The sequence below is a fragment of the Stenella coeruleoalba genome (assembly GCF_951394435.1).
Source record: "Stenella coeruleoalba genome assembly, chromosome: 21".
NCBI lineage: Eukaryota > Metazoa > Chordata > Mammalia > Artiodactyla > Delphinidae > Stenella > Stenella coeruleoalba.
In genome coordinates, this window is record NC_137167.1 from 2,358,678 (window position 1) to 2,372,089 (window position 13,412).

General features: G+C 46.7%; 1 protein-coding gene across 2 annotated transcripts in view; it reads left to right on the forward strand.

Moving 5' to 3' along the window:
* The first annotated feature begins 12,651 nt into the window (after positions 1–12,651).
* Positions 12,652–13,412, forward strand: part of SH2D4A (SH2 domain containing 4A) — a 75,807-nt gene continuing 75,046 nt past the window's right edge. The window contains exon 1 of one of the 2 annotated variants that reach the window (XM_079909138.1): positions 12,652–13,163. The gene's annotated coding sequence lies outside the window, so the exon portion shown is untranslated. The remainder of the gene's footprint in view (positions 13,164–13,412) is intronic. The other variant, XM_079909139.1, reaches the window with a different exon arrangement.

Here is a 13,412-nt window from a genome sequence, read left to right on the forward strand (position 1 = left end):
TTGGCATCTTCAAAAATTTCCCCAACTATTCTTTATTATAAATCTGTATAGAATATTTGTTGGAACTTGAAATTCATTGCATATGCCCTTAATTACATTTAACTCAGATTATCAGGCTAATTAGTTGTCTGCTTCTCAAGTTTCATGGGTATGTAGAATTTTGGACTTTTAGGCCCCTTCCCTTATAAGCCTTTCGTTATGTAGTAAGGACGGGAGGGAGAGAGGAGCTGCCAGGCCCTGGGCCCCCTCTGCTCTGTTAGAGCTGAGATGAGTCTCCACGTGGTCCTACTCCTCTCTCCACTCTTCAGCTGGTCTTTGTTCTGCTCCCAGCTGCCATCCCTCTTTCAGTCACGGGCCACTTCTACAAGAGAACAGCATTCATCTTGTCAGGACTGATTCCCAGAAGCAGAGGTGTTTTAGTTAATGACTAACTCACCACTTCCAAAAGGGGCTGCAGAAAGCTGCTTCTGTCCTCCGATGAAGTCCGTTCCCTCTCAGAGACACAGCCACGCTGGGTGCCAGTCCCAGTGGTGTCTTTGGTCACACGGGGACCCAGCTGGGGGGAGAAGGGGGCGCTCCTAGCCATGGTGAATACTGCTCCCACCATGCCGGGCAGAGGGTAGTGCATGGTGGCGGTGCAGGGAAGTGGGGACGGTGGCCTCAGGCCAAGAGCTGACATGTCCCCAGGGAGTGGAAGGAGTGGCTCCATTGGGGGTTCCAATGAGCTTAACAAAACAGCAAGAACCAGAGTGGACGTCATTCCACAGGCTGAGAGCAAAGGCTCCTGCAATCGTGGCCTAGAGCGGCCAGTTCGCCCTGAGCTATGCATCCTGTAGATTAAAATAACCCACCAACCCTTTCAAGCTACCTTAGTGGAAGCCAATCATACGTTTCCAATTCAAACATAAAATGTGTGCCTAAAATACTTTATATTACTTCACCGTAACACATTTTTGTTATCTTCATTTTACTGTAATATTTACAGGCTGGAATATTTAACAACTGATCTTTGAAACTCTCACCTGCTCTAATTTCAGCCCAAAGATTGCAGCGCAGCACATCAGCTATTTTCCTCTCCCTTGGCATAGTCTTTCTTTTTATTTTACCTTCCAACCTTGCACATGCTCTGATTACCCACTGAGCCCATGGGTCAGTGTTAGTGTTGCTTCATGATTTTAGACCAAGGGTGGTCTTCATTCTGCCACGCTTCTGATACTGATGGGGCAACTGTGTAAACTTAGCTTTTAAAGTACCTTCAGAAGTGTGTGTAGGCAGCATTGCAAGTCTTAACCATTGTCTAACGGTACAACCATTTTTCATATGCTATCGGGGAGGTGACAGGGGACAATGAGAGGGTTAGCATCTTGGCACCAAAACCTGACTCTAGGGTTTGTAAAGGAGATCCATTATTTCATTTGTTTCTCAAACGTTAATGAAGTATCTACCAGCTGTCAGGCACTTTACCAGGTTCTGAGGTTACAGCAAGGAATGAGACCACTATTTCCCTTAAGCAAGTTACACTCTCACAGGGAAAAAGACCTATTATAACTTGATCGTATAAAATATCCAGTGAGTGCTTTGAGGAGCATGTAACCGGCATTATGCGAGCAGGCAGAGGGGCCTCTAACTCTGCAGTGGACGAAAAAGGAGGCCCAAAAAGCTTTGTGGAGGAGCTGATGCCTGAGCTGAGCATGCAAGGATGAAGGAGCGTTAAATGGTGGTTTTGGGGGGTGGGGTGAGGTGTCAATATAGAGAGGAGAAAGGAAAGAACATTCCAGGCAAGAGAGAGGGCGTGCACAATGACAGAGAAGCCAAAAATAGCATGAAAATGCAAGAAACTAGATAAATCATTAGTGCTGTTGAGGTCGAAACTATGGGACACATAGTGTGAGGGATGAAGCTGGAGAGGCAGGACACCCCCTGGGCGTCAGTGATGGGCTTTGAGATGTCACAGCACAGTTGGTTAATATATCCCGTTTTGTGGCTATGTGGAGTATGGATTTAGAGACGATGAGATGGGAAGAAAGGAGGCCAGTTAGAAATTCAGAAAGAGATGATGAGACCCTCAACCAATGACAGCAAAGCTGGAAAGGCTGTGATGAATTCGAGAAATGGCATTAGGATCGACATGGCCAGATTAGAATTAACATGGGATGGGGGATAGTAAAGAAAAAGGAAATGGTAAGAATAACTTGAGGGACTGGTTGAAATCACCAACCAAAAGAAATTAGAATAAAGGAGAAATGTTAATCCTGTGTGTATGATGAGAGCTGACATCAGATGTGATGTCTTTGGTCACCCCTCTTGTATTGGAGAATTTCTCATATGATGAATCCTGCCTCCACAAGGTAGAAACCAGAACTCACTCTGGCATCGCTTGCTGCTGAGAGGCAGGCATGTGAATCCAGCTCCCACGGGTCAGATGCTTCTGTTGACTTGGATGGGAGCAGCATAAGGAGGTAGGTACACGCAGACTCCATATTTCGGCAAATGAAGTGGAGAAGTGTTTATCTCTTCAAGCACAGTAGGAACAGAACTTCCGGCTTTCGGTTGTGAGCATTGTCAGTGCATGGTGCGAGCTAAGGTTTGGATTCTGATAGTGGTGTTTACCATAACAGCCCCCATGGCATGGTTGGGGCCGAATAGCTTCCAAGGGCTCTCAGGTCCTTCTGCAGATTCTCTGAACTGCAAAGTAACTTCTAACAAACATGCCATTCAACCAGTGGATTGGATTCCGTTGTTTGTAACAAAGAACCCTGACTGATGCAGCCAACATATCTAAAAGCATCAGTTTTCTCAAGACAGGAGGCAGGTCATCTGCTGAAATTGAGAGATGGAGGCCTGAAGAGTGTGATTATGATAGTATTATTAGAGTAGTTGGTGGGAACAGCGGGAGAGGAAGCTAACCCAAGACTAGCGGCAGACTTAAGGTCCAGCTGAAGTTAGAGCCATGACTCTAGGTAGCCCTTATCCTCATCACTGTGTGATTTTCCTTCTCCAGCAAAATGAGGGAGGAGTAAGGGAATGGAAAGTGGCGGTGAGAAATCAGCAAAGGAGGACTATGCTGGGGAGAGAAGAAGGAAGGGGCTGAGGTAGCTGATAAGCCAATAAAATGAAAGGAATCAGGGAATAAAAGTTCCTTTGAGCTAAAAGAGCAGTGCAGTGTGAGTTCATGAGAAAATTGGGAGAACAGCAGGCTGTGGCCAGAAATTGCTATGTTCAAATACCAAATTTAAGAGGTACAGAAGATCCAGGCTGTGGACAGAGCCAAAGGAGCAGGGGATGTCTTCGGAATTAAAGAGACCCAGGAAAGGGTGAGCTGTGCTGTGGGATGGATCATCTATCAGGTAGACGGTGAGATTTTCCAGGTCGCTGGCAGGAATGGGAGTGGAGGGGAAGACTTTGTAACAGGTCTCAAAGTCTGTGAGTGAGGGGCAGTGCCTGGGAGCTGAGTAGGTGACGGTGGTGAAAGGGATGAGATGGGACAGCTTAATGAAACAGTCTGACACCGTAAAATGAGCTTTAATGCAAGAAACATAATAGATTAGAAACAGCAGTTGTGGGTGAACATATCTTGAAAGGAGACACAGCCAGAACTGACATCTGTGAAACCCAGTGTAGCCATAAATAAGAAAATGGACCAGGACAGAGTGAAGGTGGTGGTAAGTTTCCATTGTCCTTCATTTGCTAAATGATGATTACCAGAAGAGATGAGATGTCGTGAGCAATAACTGACCTCAAATTTCAAATGTCCTAATTTGTCCAAGGTATCTCTAGTACATGAGACTCCTTCAGATATTTGAGGAGGTTCCCACATACCCCCAAGCTTTCTTGGGTTCAGGCTAATCACCCCCCAATTCCTTTAACTGTACTTAACTTATCCATTCTTCCCTGGAAAAACTACACTTGTCCATGATTGATGTCACCTTTAACTGTGGCACTCAAATTCAAACGAAATTTCCCGAAGGCAACCTGACCGAAGGAGGATACAGTGAAATTGTCAACCTTTCCTTCCAACAGCCTGAAACTGAGCCAAAAGAAAAACCCTGACATCATTTCCTGTGACACCCGCTCTTCTTCTCTCCATGCCCTTCACATGCACTTGAGCCTGAACAAAAATGTGCTGCTTGGTGACAAGTGAGAACAATATGAATAATGATGACGGGGGTGATGACGAGGCTCAAGGCAACCCATGGATGACAGCACTGCATAGACCCAGCACCAGCGCTCCTGAGGAAGGGAACCCATAGGTTTGGATCTGTTTGCTTATTTAACCTGAACCTTACACACAGAACAAAGACTATGTGCCTTGCTCAGGGACCTGCTATCCTAATGCCAATTTACTTCCTGGCTTGAGTCAGAAGTGCAAGCAAGCTGAGAGCACTACTGTGGCTCCCAGAGATGCCCACCTATCCCTGCACAGTGGCTGACAGACTGGGGAACTGAGAGTCAGAGAAAAGGCACAACAGAAAGAAGTACTCAACATCCTGTTCCTATTCAGCACTCTGCTGTTTGTTAAGTTAAACCCTTAGGCTTAATGAAAAATAAAGCCTATAAGAAATGTGCTCTGAATTCACTTACAGTTACAAGCTGAGCTTTGTAAGCTTTGTAAGTTTGATGTGGAATTATCACCTCTTTTCTGAAAAACAACTGACATTATCAAGTGTCAGACATAGTCTCATGGTCAGAATACCAGCTAAAGCAAAGTAAATCAAAGTTAATAATAAACAGGAGGAAACACAGTTTGGGGAATGTAAGGTTCAGGGCTGCAGGATCTGGTTTGGGGTCATTCCTCTGTAGTGTCTCTACTAGTTAATGTTAAACATGGTAAAAATGAAATTAATGAGAGATTGTGAAGTAATAAGGAGTATTCATAGCATTGAAAAGTAGAGGAAACAGCAAATAAATTAATTATAAATATTGAAAAGCACATAAAGTATTAGACAAGAAGTCCTCAAATGTTACAAAGTAAATGAAACTGGAGACAAGATATCCACAGGGGCTGGAGAGGGAGGGAGGTGGCTTATGCAGAGATCATTAGACTGAGATCTGAATTCTAGTCTTTAACATTCCCTAAGTTAGCATGGGCAAGTGAGAGGAAGGAAGGGAGGGAGGGAGGGGAGGGGGGGGAGGAAGGAAGGAAAGAAGGAAGGAAGGAAGGAAGGGAGGGAGGGAGGGAAGGAGGAAGGGAGAGAGAAAGAGAGAGTGAAGGAGAGAAAGAAAGAAAGAAAGAAAAAGAAAGAAAGAGAAAGAAAGAAAGAAGGAAAGAAAGAAGGAAGGAAGGAAAGAAAGAAAGAAAGAAAGAAAGAAAGACAGAAAGAAAGAAAGAAAGAAAGAAAGAAAGAAAGAAAGAAAGAAAGGAAGGAAGGAAGGAAGGAAGAAAGAAAGAAAGAAAGAAAGGAAGGAAGGAAGGAAGGAAGGAAGGAAGGAAGAAAGAAAGGAAGGAAGGAAGGAAGGGAGAAAGAATGAGGGAAAAAGAGAAAGAAAAGAAAGAAAGAAAAGAAAAGGAAGAAAAGGTTCTTGCAGGTACTGTCACCAGTGGTTTATCCCAGTCCAGGGGTCGTCCAGACACTCCACATGAGACATCTACAGAAACAAGCTAATGCAGGAAACAGCGGAATAAACTCCTATGGAACTCTGAGCTCTCCTGGGCAAGCTGTCCATGTTCTAGAGAGTTCTGTGCTGGACTGTGTGGTACACTGTAACAGTAATGGTCCCAGTGAGTCACACTTCCTACAATCTGTGCAGTGTAGCCCCTCCTATATTGACTCTGGAGGTGGCCTTGGGTTTGCCTCAGCCAGCAGGACACGAGCACATGTGCTGTGACACACCAGGCCATGGCCTCTTGGAATGCTGCTGCTGCTGGTGGAGAAATCCGCCTGGACCCCATGACAGTCAAAGGCCACATGCCTGCCCCAGGGTCCAGCTGCCCCGCAAGAACAAGTCCAGGCAAGACCAGCAGGATAACCCTCCCGGCAACCCACAGACCCATGAGGAATGTTAAAGGTTATTGTTTAAAGTCACTATGTTTTTGGTGTTTGTTATGCAGCAAGAGATAACTGACACAATCTGGAAAGATCAGACCAGAGGACTAAAACTTTCTAATTAAGAAAACCTTCATAAAATCCTATTACGTGTTCAGCCTCACTGACAACCCCAAGTGCCTCTGTGACTGCCCCACGAATTCCCACCATTCCCTATGACTAAGCTACCGGAAGGAGGAAGGAATGTACGATGAGTTCTCTGATAACCACCAGAGTTTCCAAAGTCCCTCAGGTTGATGTAATCTGTCTTCTCATGAATGCTCACACCTTTATCTCTGTGGCCTTTGTAGTATTTATATTTTCAACCTCGTTATTAAAATTATTTTAATTGTTTTTATTCATGACATCTCTCTCGTAGGTATTTGCTAATGGCCATCAGGGACTGTTTCTTTTCATTACCCCCTGCCCCCCAAAGACACGTGTTTACAAAATGTTTGACAAGCCAGCAGAAGCAATCATTCATTTCCTTCTCATTTTAGCAATGGAAATTCCCATCTGTAGGTTTTCACATGCTATTTGAGAAGGAAGAGAGGGAAAAGCAGGAAGAGAAGGTGAGGTCACATGTGGTTTCTCTTCTTAATGCAAATATCCTAGAAGCAGCTCCCTCAATTCCGTCTACTTTTTTTGCCCTACCAACAGAAAGTTTCATTATACAAATATATAACTCTTAGGAAATACTATGAGGAGTTTAATAAAACAGAATTCCATCCCAACTACAATATTAAGTTGGATCAAGATGAAAACTAAAAAAAAAAAAAATTCTCTAGTGAACATTGCCAGACTACACCAAGAGCTCCATCAAGGGAATCTACATTCTTTGCCGTGATCTGTGTACTCAGAAATCCATGTTTTGTGTTGGTCCTTCATTAGGCATGAGGGAGATAAAATACATAAAATGCACGAGTCTATCTGAAGGAATTTATAATCTAGCTGGAGAACCAACAGCAATGAAACAGTTGAATAATAACTCAAGATGGTGCATTCCTAAAATTGCAAGATTGATCATGTAAATAATCATCTTTCTGGGTCAGCAAATGCTATGTATTTCAAAACAATAGCTGCTCACGTGTGTGTCATTCACATCATAGGGATAAAAGATTTACATCATTGCACATAATGAATAATAGTTTGAAAAATAATAAAGCATTAAGGGAAAATAAAAATAAGGCATATGATTCTGTGGCAGGATAATAATATAATCCCCATGAGATTATCCCCTCCTTTCATACAGACTAGCATCTCAGGTCAGAACATTCAAGTTACATGAGCCATTCCTGGGGTTAAGATAATTCCTCAAAACACACTGATGAGTTCTTAGGCTGCAAAGCTACTTAACCTTAATTTCCAAAAATAAGCTTACCCAGACTCTGCAGGGAGGCACTGATTCTGTCTGGGCAAGCCCAAATTTAGATTCCTTCAGCTCGTCAACAAACATGTGTTCAGTATCTACTCTATATCACAGCCTGGGCTAGGCTTGGGGGCTGCAAAAATAATGAGACAAAGCTCCAGCCATCCTATGCACGCAGGGAGAATGACAGGGTGACAGAGGCAGTAGGGTGTGGGGAAAAGGGCCTTGGACTAGGTGTGGGACGACCCGAGTCCCAGCCCTGGTCCACTACTACCCAAGCTAATGTATAAACCAGGCAAATCATGGAATTGCCCTGAACCCAAGTGTTCCCATTTGTCAATTAAGATCAAAAGGCCTATCTCACCAAACATGTTGGGAGGACTGAAGGAAATCATAGCTTGAAAGTGCTTTGAAATGTTGGTCTGTACAGATTTACGGTGTCATGATGATTTAGTGCACACTTGGAGGACTAGAAACCATTTCTATCTGACATTAAGTGTCATCTCTTTAGTGACATATGTTACTTCCTTGGAGTCTAACTAGGAAATGTTATTGAAAGGAAAAAACAGTAGGATTTGAGTCTTTTGTTTCCCAGGCATTTGATTAGACTTTTCTTTCAGCCATTTTGGGAGGGCTGCTCACCACACAGCAAAACTAGCAATAAAATTCATGCTTTCAAGCCCAGTATTGACCAGAAATTCCTCCTCTTCCATTAAAGACTCAAAGTAATTTCTGGATGCTGGATGCATTCTTCCCCCCCTCATGTGTGAACCCCTCCCCTGCTAGGAAGGAGTACAGATTTGAGGCTCCACAGGAAACACCAATGGGAAGCAAAGCTCACTTAGGAAATCAGCTGAGTCATGTGGACGTTTTAAAAAAATCACTTCCACTCTCTTTATTCTTCTGGCGTTGATTCCTCTGTTCCTTCTTCTTACGTCTCTTCCTCTGGGCAGAATTTGACCCAAGGAAACACTCAGAATTGACTGGTGGTTCCATCAGTACCTGCTTATTGCACTGAAGAAAGAGGGAGGGTCACAGCCTCAGGTCTGCCTTCTCCAGAGGGGCTGAAAATCTCGATGTGGCACCTGCAGGTCTCCTTCTGCAAGTGCTATGAGCATGGCCAGCAGATCCCAGAGGGGAGACCTGTGCCCCATAGCTGCCCTCGAGCTGGTGCAGCCCCGAAGAGGCTCCTGTCTGCCCCTTCATTACCAGACAGAGGTGCTTATGTTGGAAGAGAAACACAGGTGATGGTTCCCTTCATTCTTACTCCTGAACTCAGTAAAGTAAATGATCTGGTTAATTTATTACAGTATAATAACTCTGTAAAGACTGTATGTCAGAAACTCTTTGTTTTCATTCTGTTTTCACCAATAAAGCTCTGTTATGGTTAACCTTGCTTTCCCCCCATTTTTTTCAGCTGCAAAATGAGGTCCAGATAACGTCCAAATTCCTTCCAGCCCTAAACATTGTATATGATGTACTATCCTTTAGTGAGGACAGAGCTGTAGCATGCACTCCCAATGACGGTTCCCAGTGTGGCTATACAAACTCTGAATACAGACTCCTTTCTCCAAAGGGAGTCTGTCCTCTTTCATATTCCCTATTTATAAAGCATGATCTGTTATCTGTTGGCCATAACCTTCCATAATACTGGATGCTATACAAATGTCCTTGTTAAAATGCTGAATGCCAATAAAAATCAACTCTCCAGTTTCAAACTTAAAACAATGGCATTCACCGTTGAGGCCATAAACTGGCTCTTCTTCAAACATACACTTAGGGGAAGAGGCATAGTAGCTTACTTTACCCCAGGGTAAGGCTCTCCTTGCTGCTAAAGAAGAGTCTTTAGGCAAACAGAGTATAATGGGGGAGATGGCCCTAGAGGGCAGAACTAAAGAGCTATCCCCAGGGAAGGCAAGGACGTGAAGAGAAGAACGTCTGGAGCCAGGAGCCTAGGTGGGAGTCTTTGGGCCAGAGTGCGAAGCCCTGTCCTCAACTAAAAGGCCAGAGGGAACATCTGGGTTTCACAACCAGGAAGTAGTGAATGGAAGGAAAGAAGCAAAACTCAGGCCTACTGAGCAGCAGTGACGAGCCAGACACTGCGTTTATGAAATGTGAGGCTGTCCATCCCCAGACAAGGTTGTGGGACTAACTTCAAGACCAGAACCAAGAAGGTGAACATCCAGTTTTATGTTTATTTTAAGAAAGTCTAGGGGCTGCCGTTACTACTCCTTCAAAATCTCCCTTAACCAATTAACTTTGTTCCCACATATTTTAGTGGTTCTCACCCTTGGCCACACCTTAGGACCTCTTAGGATGCGCTGGAAAAATGTTGATGTCTGTGCTCCATCCCATCCCCATCAGAAGAACCCCTTGAGGGGCTTCCCTGGTGGCACAGTGGTTTAGAGTCCTCCTGCCAATGCAGGGGACACGGGTTTGTGCCTCGGTCAGGGAATATCCCACATGCCGCGGAGTGGCTGGGCCCGTGAGCCATGGCCGCTGAGCCTGCGCGTCTGGAGCCTGTGCTCTGCAGCGGGAGAGGTCACAACAGTGAGAGGCCCGTGTACCGCAAAAAAAAAAAAAAAAAAAAGAACCCCTTGGGGGAGGGGACAAAGGGGCAAACTTTAAACCTCCCTTAGGTTATTTTAATATGTGCTTGAGAATTACTTCTGGGATCCCGGCAGTAAAGCTTTATAAAACTAAAATGAATCTGTGTAATTTTTGAAAAGATGGTACGTAAGAAAGAGGTTAGGAAATCAAAACCTGATTCTGAATCTGGTCCAAGATTAAGCGATGAGACTTTGGTTTTATTTGCATTAGGAGACCTACTCCAAGCTGCCTGGGAAGATCCAAGGATGCCAGGATGGTAGCAACAGCTTTTACAGAAACACAAGAAATGAGGAACGCTATGGTCTTGTCACCAGCCCATAGGGTGGGTTTGGAGGAGACAATTCCATAACGGTCATTCAGCAGAAACATCAAAAATTAGAGTAATCGAATTAATTTAAAAATGATGTAAAGACCAATAATTTATCTTGATATTCATGAAGATGAAAAAATAAAAGCCACACAGAGTCATAAAGGAATGAAAATCGTTCAAAATAAAATCTAACTGCTGGCAAAAAACTGAAGACAAAGTAGCCCTTCAATACGTTAAAAAAAAAATTGATGACTAAGATTTATTTTGAGATTTGGTCAATTTTTAGTAAAATTAAAATTTCTTAGTCTTTTTCTTTCACATCTACTTCACAGTCACTAAGGGACACATGTATAGCTTACTTCTTGGAGAATTAAAAGCATGGCTGGACTTTCTGTTACTGATGATAAAGTATGACAGGAAAAACATTATTGGTGTTTATGCTATTTTCTAAAGAAAACATCTGAAGGTAACTTTCATTTTCTATAAAACTCACACACTTATGAAAAGTGGTCTTCTTGGTCTTCCTGGCAGCACTGGGGCTGCTGTGTCTCACAGCTGGGGGATGACCTATGCTTTGTCGCCTCTGCTCGGCGCCCCTCCAGCTGCACAGAGCCAGCCGCGTGGCTGTACATGGCAGCCTACAAGCAGGGATCTTAAGCAAAATTCTAAAAGGAATGCCACGGAACGTGTTCATCAAAACATAGGCCATCTGCTTCATGGTATCCATTACTACAAATAAATGACTAATTTTAAAAATTAGTATAAAGTAAATAGATATTTAGCTCTTCTCTTGGAACACTGCCCTGGATGGGCATAGGGAACTCCTGAACACTCCTTTCAGAGGGGTCTGTGACTCGCCTGTGGCCAGCAAGCAGGAGAGGCTCAGCCCCCAGCCCCTGCCAATGCCCAGACCTCACACTCGACAGGGGCACTGCCAGCATGTGAAGGTGGCAACCCTCCCACAACTCATCTTGGATCACGGGGTGGGTACATGCTTTCTTCTGAGGGCATGGGCCCAGAGGGAAGATAATTGAGGGCCTCATAATTAAGTAACAGAGCCATTGTTGTTTTTAGAGCAATAGAAAACATTTTAGCTGTCTGTTTTTGAAATTAATGAAAAAATATATTTTCTGTATCAGATTATGCCAATGGAAAGAGGAAATAACGGGTGATGGGAGAGAAGGAACAGAAAGGGAAGGTGGTGGCGGAGAGGGGGACAAGGTGAAGAGGATGAAGGGGGAAGCAGAGAAAGGAGAGAAGAGGAGATATTTTACCAATACAGGAGCGAGGCCCATGGCAAGGAAGATGTAGAGAAGGCGGCAGAGAAAAGGAAAGACACACCGGGCTCCTAACTGAGAGAATGATGCAGTGTACAGTCTGTGCTCAGTCGGGCTGTTAACATCCATTCAACCAATGTGTACTGCGTGCCTGTTGTGTGCCTGGGTGTCAGGTAGGATTCAAACTTGCCTGGGATCAGTCCTGGCATCACGTTTATGATTTCAAAGAGGCATAAAACATACACACAGCTACTGTACAAGGCAGTGCTGCCCCGAGGACAGCAGCAGGGCCCGGCTGTCTGCTCCCTGTAGGTCCCAGTGTCACGATGGGCCGGGCACCCAGCAAGTATTCATTAAATGCTTCTCGGATGTGTCAAATGCTAACTTCGTAGTTCTTCAACTGCTCCACCATACAGTGTTAGGGTTCACTCTGAGTTGGCCACAGCAGCTAGCCGGGGGGCAAATGACACTCTGGCCAGAAACACCCTACAGGCCATTCATTTAATAAGCAGTGGGAACCAAACCCAACCAGAAATTCTTCCCTGATAGGATCCCTAGAAAAGTTCTTAAATAGCTCCTAGGCAGTCCTGACCTCTGCCCCCAGGTTCTACCTTTGAGTATCTTCCGAGGTCTGGAGAGGCTAGAAATGGGTTTCATTTCTGAAGGAGCAAGTCAGGTGGGCTGCGTAGACGAGGTCCACACTCGCCGTTTACGGCCTCTCTCCCGGACACCTGCGACCTGGGCCTCACCAAAGCAGGCTGTTTGCTTCACACATTCTGAACGTTCCTCTAGACGTAAAATGCCCTCCAACGTTTCCGCTCTGCTTCTGCTTAACTGTCCTCCCAGATTTCCTTCTCCGTCCGCAGCCAGCTCCTCCCCCCGTGCGACACCCCGACCTGGCCTGGCCGCAGTCCACGGCCTTCCTTTACCCTCTTTCCTTCTCGCCGCGTTTCTTTCATTTTCTCCCCTCTCTCCGCTGTCTTCATCTTTTCCAACCTTTCTCCTCCTTGGTCCTGGCTCCCTACGAAGCCACACCCGTACGGACAAGCGCCGGAGAGTTTGATAATTTACTTCAGGTCAACAAAAGGGAAAGAAAAAAAAAAAAAAGTGAGCTCCAGCGACGCCGTAGCAGAAGCTCAGCCCGTGCAGCTGAGAAGGTCCCGCCCGCCTTGCCTGGGCCCCACCTGCCAGGACGCCCGGCGCTCGGCCGGGACCCGCCGCGGCCCGCGGGACACGCGTGGAGAGATGAGCCCCGGCGGCCGCAGGTGCGGGCGGCCCGGGCGGGCCTGGACCACGGACGGGGCGGGCGGGGACGTGCTCGGCCCACGCCTTCCCCTCCCTCGGCGCCCGACGGCCCCGGGCGGCCCAGCCCCGCGTAGGCTGGAGGCGGCCGGGAAGGGCCGGGAGGAGCCAGCGAGCGCGGGGGTTCCCGCGGGTCCGGGTCCCGCCGGCCGGCCCCACGCTCCTCCGCCCGGCGGGCTCAGGTGCCGGCGGAGCGGTGTCCGGTGTCGGGTGTCCGGTGTCGCAGCAACGGCGGGAGAGCCGCGGCGCCGAGGGCCAGGCCGGTGGTCGTGGTGAGGGGCGCGCGGGGCCGCGGGGCGCACGGGCAGCTCCGGCTCCGGGCCGGGTCCCCGAGGGGCGCGCGCGGGACTGCCCGGGAGGGAGCGCGCGGGCGGCGGGGTGGGGTCGCGTGGGGGTCGCGGGCGGGGGAGGACGGCCTGCCTCCTGCGGGCCGGGCGGCGGGGACGCTTCCCTCCTTCGAGGGCGCCGTGGGCGCGGGGGAAAGGCGCGGGGCCCGGGGTGGGCGCGCCGCCCCCGGAAGA